The sequence below is a fragment of the Salvelinus sp. IW2-2015 genome, linkage group LG4p (assembly GCF_002910315.2).
Source record: "Salvelinus sp. IW2-2015 linkage group LG4p, ASM291031v2, whole genome shotgun sequence".
Taxonomy (NCBI): Eukaryota; Metazoa; Chordata; class Actinopteri; order Salmoniformes; family Salmonidae; genus Salvelinus; species Salvelinus sp. IW2-2015.
The window spans coordinates 16,116,615-16,122,488 of NC_036841.1; the positions used below are offsets into that span (position 1 = coordinate 16,116,615).

At 45.3% G+C, this 5,874-nt stretch overlaps 1 protein-coding gene across 1 annotated transcript in view; it reads right to left on the reverse strand.

Moving 5' to 3' along the window:
• bmp16 (bone morphogenetic protein 16) overlaps window positions 1-1,802 on the reverse strand; it is a 10,936-nt gene extending 9,134 nt beyond the window's left edge. The window contains exon 1 of the mRNA XM_023982668.2: window positions 1,175-1,802. The gene's annotated coding sequence lies outside the window, so the exon portion shown is untranslated. The remainder of the gene's footprint in view (window positions 1-1,174) is intronic.
• Window positions 1,803-5,874: the final 4,072 nt, after the last annotated feature.

Genomic DNA, 5,874 nt, shown 5'->3' on the forward strand with positions numbered 1-5,874 from the left:
CACACACACACACACACACACACACACACACACACACACACACTCACTCACCATATATGCTGCTACTACTGTCTATCTATCCTGTTGCCTAGTCACTTTACCCCTACCTATATGTACATATCTACCTCAATTACCTCGTACCCCTACACATCGAATCAGTACTGGCAGCCCACTGCATATACCCATGTTATTTTTATTCGTTATTCAGTGTGTTTTATTCCTCATCTCACTATTTCGATTATTTTTTCTTTTTTCTTATATGTTAATCTTTAACTCTGCATTGTTAAAAAAGGGCCCGTAAGTAAGCATTTCACTGTTAGTCTACACCTGTTGTCTACAAAGCGTGTGACAAATGACATTTGATTTGATTTGGAACGTTAGCTACCTGTACCCTAGGAAAGACATTTAGCCAGATTTAGACACAATTTACAGTATAGTAGTCACCACTGCCAGGACTTTCATTCCCAGGTACATTCTATGAAAGAGTCTAACTAGCACATACATCAACAGGTCACCTTTCACCTCCATCTATTTCAACCTGAACTGTAAGTCACTGGAAGCTTTCCAGCTCTTGTACATATCTTCATCTATTTCAACTAGGACATTCACAACTGTACGCCTCGGAGTTCACGCCGTTTCTCGCCGTGGTCCGCACGTTTCACTCAGAGCTATGTTCGGATGATCGGAGAGTTAAGCGACAGACACCGGGAGGCTGGGTTTTAGTTAACAGGAGGCGTGCGGAGGCAGAAGCTTTGGTGGAAACAGTGACATGCATGACACGTGACAGTAGACACATCAAATACTTCGCACGTCCTGTCGACACAGAGGTGGAAAAGACAAAAACAACACTGGTTCACATGAAAGCTGTGTTTACCATCAACACTGAGGAATAGTTCAATGCCTTTACACTCCTACAGAGCAGTAAGTTACATTAGGTCTCCTGAAAACATAATGGTCACATTATTCTTGGACCCGCGCTCATAAGCGTTTGATTGCGAGCAACACAGTATGCCAGCATCTGCGTGTATGTGAGCATGTGTTTGTTCTCCCTAGAGTGGCTAATGGTTTGAGCAGTGAAGTTCCCGTGGCCAGGCAGAGTTGGCTTGGCATACATGTATATGTGTGTGTTTGCGTGTGTTGTGAGAGAGAGTGTGTGTGTGTGCGCAATACTCACGTCCAGGCGTGGTAGGAGGTGTGCAGAGTCCATGGTTTATCCTTGAGCTCCAGTGTTACAAACCGTTGTCTCTCGCTCCCTCTCCGTTGGACAGAATGGACAAACTCTTTACCTCTCTTCCTCTCTCTTTCTTTCCCCCCTCTTTCTCTCTATCTCTGTTTGTCTCTCTTAGGTTAGCCTGTCTCTGTGTCTCCTCTGTGAGTTGGCTGTGGATGAGGATGCTGTACTCTCCATGGTTCTCCCCCTGTACTGCTGGGCTTTCCCTTCTCACTCACCCTCTCATCCTGTTGTCAGTTTCAGATAAGCGGCCTCTTAAAAAATATCCACCGGCTTTCCCCTGCCTGCCTGACCTCTTCAAACAGGCAACTCCCTCTCTCTGTCGCCGACACTTCCACCTCTACTCAGACACAGAGAGATAGATAGACATGCAATATATCTACTGTATGGACCTGCACAAGAAAAAGAGAGTTTTCTGTAACTGGCCCCCAAAAAATGCCCTCTTGTCCTCAGTTTCCTAAATGTGTCTCCCTTCCTCTCTTTCTCTGTCTCTCATTCTCTATTTGTCTCTCCTCCCCTTTTTCCTCTCTCTCCCTCTCCCTCTCTCTTATGCTATACCGAGAGTCCAGCTGGTAAACTCAGTTTAACTCTAATTGACTTTCCTGGACATTTGGATCCTCCCTGATCGTGATGTCACTAAGTCAGACCACTCCCACTACCATCACACACACACACACACACACACACACACACACACACACACACACACACACACACACAGTTAGAGATAAGGTCAGGGTGGACTGGCTAATTATTTTCCATCATTACTTTTACAAACTCACCCACTGATTTTCATTGACACCGTTTTCATTATCAGCTAACATGCTGACATGTTCACAGACAATACAATCTCCATTATCAATTCATGAGTATGTTACTGAATAAGACCAAACATATTCTCTTACCAGACCAAGGCATGAATGGATGACTCATAGGGGAGGATAAAGTCACTACAATTTGGGGGATGTGATTGGATGGAACGAGCCCCCCAAAAAAAAGGCACATTGTAATTCTCCACTGCATTGTTCAAGCAAGGTGCAATCGTCCTTCCAGCGTCGGCCACCAAATTGGTATTCATCGGGCAGGGCTATGAGGAAACGTCTCTTTACGATGCATCGTCTCACATATTAGATTTCATCTGGAGAATCACTTTATTTCCCGTCCCTCTGCCCCTCCCCCTCCCAAACACACACACACAACCCCAACTCCCATCAATTCACCCAGTCTGATGAATTACCCTGGGCCAGAGGGACAACACACACGCCTTCCCATCTGTGGGCTCAGACAATTTACAGGACAGTTATCTAATGTTATCTGTGTCATCTGAACAATTACACTGTAATTATTGTACTTTTCACACAGTAGTGTTTCTGCTTTGATCATGACGTACAGGTATCTTTTCATTGTACATTGGAATTGGTAGAAGGACGATTATATTATCCACTAAGAGGGCCACAGGATGCAACATGGTGCTGGGACCATACATTAACCCGTACAGTCTCTCAGTGAGTAGCCTACTGTATGACCTTTCAGTGAGTAGGCCTACTGTATGTACTTCAGTGAGTAGCTACTGTATGACCTTCAGTGAGTAGGCCTACTGTATGTACCTTTCAGTGAGTAGCCTACTGTATGTACCTTGTCTGTGAGTAGAGCGTACTGTATGTACCGTTTCTGTGAGTAGTCTACTGTATGTACCTTTTCAGTAGAGTGAGTTACTGTATAGTACTTTCTGTGGAGTAGGCCTACTGTAGGTACCTTTCTGTGAGTAGTTACTGTATGTAACCTTTCAGGGTAGCCTACTGTTTATGTACCTTTACTGTGAGTAGTCTACTGTATTACCTTTGCAGTAAGTAGCTCCTGTATGTGTAAAGGACGTCACCTTGCTTGCTTAGCGAGTACCATTTCCTCCTGATTCAGCTCTTACCGAGGCTCAAACCCAGTACCTCTGCCTTGCAAACACGTGACCACCGCCCGTAAGCGTCTTACCCAATTACGCCACCGAAAAGCTAGCTATTCGGCAGCGCAAGTGGGGATAGTTCAGGCTGAGGAGTGAGTTTCACAGACTCCCATCTGCTACATATGGACCCTTCAGTCAGAGTAGGCTACTGCAAGGACCCTTCATCACAAGAGCAGTGGTAACTCCACTTCTTCCTCCAGGTTTCCCATCCTTTGGAAAAGACGTCCGCTGTCCCACGTCCCCCTCCACATTCCGACGGGGGTGGAGGAGCTTTTAAAGTAATACCTCGCCGCTCTCTTAACAAGCCGACCGGAGTCCCCCCCCCCAACCATTTCTCAATCCTTTTCCTGTCCACTACCCTGACTGGAGTCACATCTGGAGGAGAGGGGACAGAGACGAGGGGACAGAGACGAGGGCCCTTAATCCCTCTGTACCCTTCACTTGAAGTTGTTACCTATATCATCATCATCGCGTATTTTAGCGTTCAGCACACACACTTAATGTACAAATACTGTATTGTATGAACATTGTTGTCCCTTGGTGTGTCTGAAATGGGAAAAGTCAACTAAGAAATAGACCTTACACACAAGGGCCTAATTTTGTTGTGGTTTGATTCATTGAACTTCAACACGGCTGACAACCGTCCAGAGACATCGCATCCATGTTACTGCTCAATTAATCGCTGAATTAAAGATGATGGATTGTAGAGTCAGGTGGGACTGAAAAGAGCATAGCCTGGGCGTAAAATCAGGAAGTGAGGTGGGGAGAAGAGCAGTACAGCTCTATAGACGATGGCGTGATCCTTGGCCTCAGCAATAACACAGACAGCTGAACTGGTGTTCAGCTGGAGCGTAACTGCTTCTCTGGCGATAACGGGAGAATTTACGAGCCACTTTATAGCTGCGATAAAGTTCCAAATGAGTGGTCCAAACCGCACTCCTTATCTGTGCCCAACTAAACATCTGTTTGCTCAGGTAACCTCCTCATTCAACTCAGTTAGAACTGCACACACATGGTGCATGACACACGTTCTTTCACGTCACTATGTAAGTATATAAGGTAGCCAATGGTGTGCTATAAAGCCTATTATAAACTGGGTGGTTCGAGCCCTGAATGCTGATTGGCTGAAAGCCGTGGTATATCAGACCGTATACCACAAGTATGACAAAACATGTATTTTTACATGCAATAAGGCACCTAGGGGGTTTGTGGTATATGGCCAATATACCACGGATAAGGGCTGTATCCATCATGCGTCATGCATAAGAACAGCCCTTAGCCTTGGTATATTGGCCATATACCACACCTCCTTGGGCCTTATTGCTTAACTGTGCACTGGTCATTTTGTAGCAATATTGGATGAAAACATTCCATTGAAAACAGACATTTTTTACTTACAGATGTGGATCTTAATTTGATCACTCTTTTGTTGCTGAGAATTTTCCAAAAGAGCAGGAAATGCAAACTTGTAGTGTATTCAAGGTTTAAAAAGGCTTCTAAAGTTTGTAATTTCCACTTTAAAAATGTCAACTCCAACAAAAAAATGTCCATTAATTATATTCCACATAATAATTCACATTTCCTGTTGCTGCAGGATTATTTTCCTGCTGTAGCAAACTGTCTCAAATTAAGATCCTACATCTGTATATGGGGAAATTTGATTGGCAGCACCACCACCTTAATACGGTATTCAAAATATATTGAAGATCAAATGAAAGTATTGACCTTTAAACATTTGAAGGAAAGATAATTCGAAGTGCATGCAGTTGCCATTAGAAGGTTAAGAACAAATTATACTAGTTTGGCCTCTGAAGGAATGACACTGCGAAAAAAAAAGTGGAATGGATGATTTGTGAGTGTAGCGTGCTGGGTAATACAATTTGATCTTGACAGAGAGTGGACTGCAGTGTGAGGGACGAGGAGGAACACAGAGGAAGACTTTCATTTACAGTTCACATTATACAATTGGGTTAAGTCATGGACCAACGTTGTGTTCGTCCTTGTTATCGAAGCAGTTAATTATAAATAAAATTCATGACGAGGTTAGCGTCCCATTTCAGCTGTCCTAGAGCAGCACAGGGGACTTCCTACTAGCCCATCAAGTGTCCGAGGCGCACAGGAGACGCGGCCGTACCGCCCCACAGCGTCTAGAGCAGCACAGCTGGGGACCTCCTACTGAGCCCTATTCAATTCTGTCTAGAGCAGCACAGGGACTTCCCTACTAGCCTCTCATTCAAGCTGTCTAGTAGCAAGCACAGGGGATTCCCCTACTAGCCCCATTCTAAGCTATCTAGATGCAGCACGAGGGGATTCCCCACTAGCCCCATTCAAGCTGTCTAGAGAGCCAGAGGACTTTCCCCACTAGTCCCCATTCAAGCTGTCTAGAGCAGCACAGGACGGGCAATCTTTCCCCAGCTAAGCCTCATTCAAGGCTGTTCTATAGCTAGCAAGTGGCGCTTCCTCACTAGCCCATATCAAGCTGTCTAGAGCAGGCATCAGAGGACTTCCCACTAGCCCCATTCCAGCTGTCTAGGCAGCACAGGGGACTTCCCACTAGGCCTCATTCAAGCTGTTAGGCAGACAGGGGACTTCGGCCTACTTATCCCCATTTCAAGCTGGGTCTGAGCAGCACAGAGGACTTTCCCCACGAGCCCCATTCAGCTGTCTTAGAGCAGCACAGAGGCAC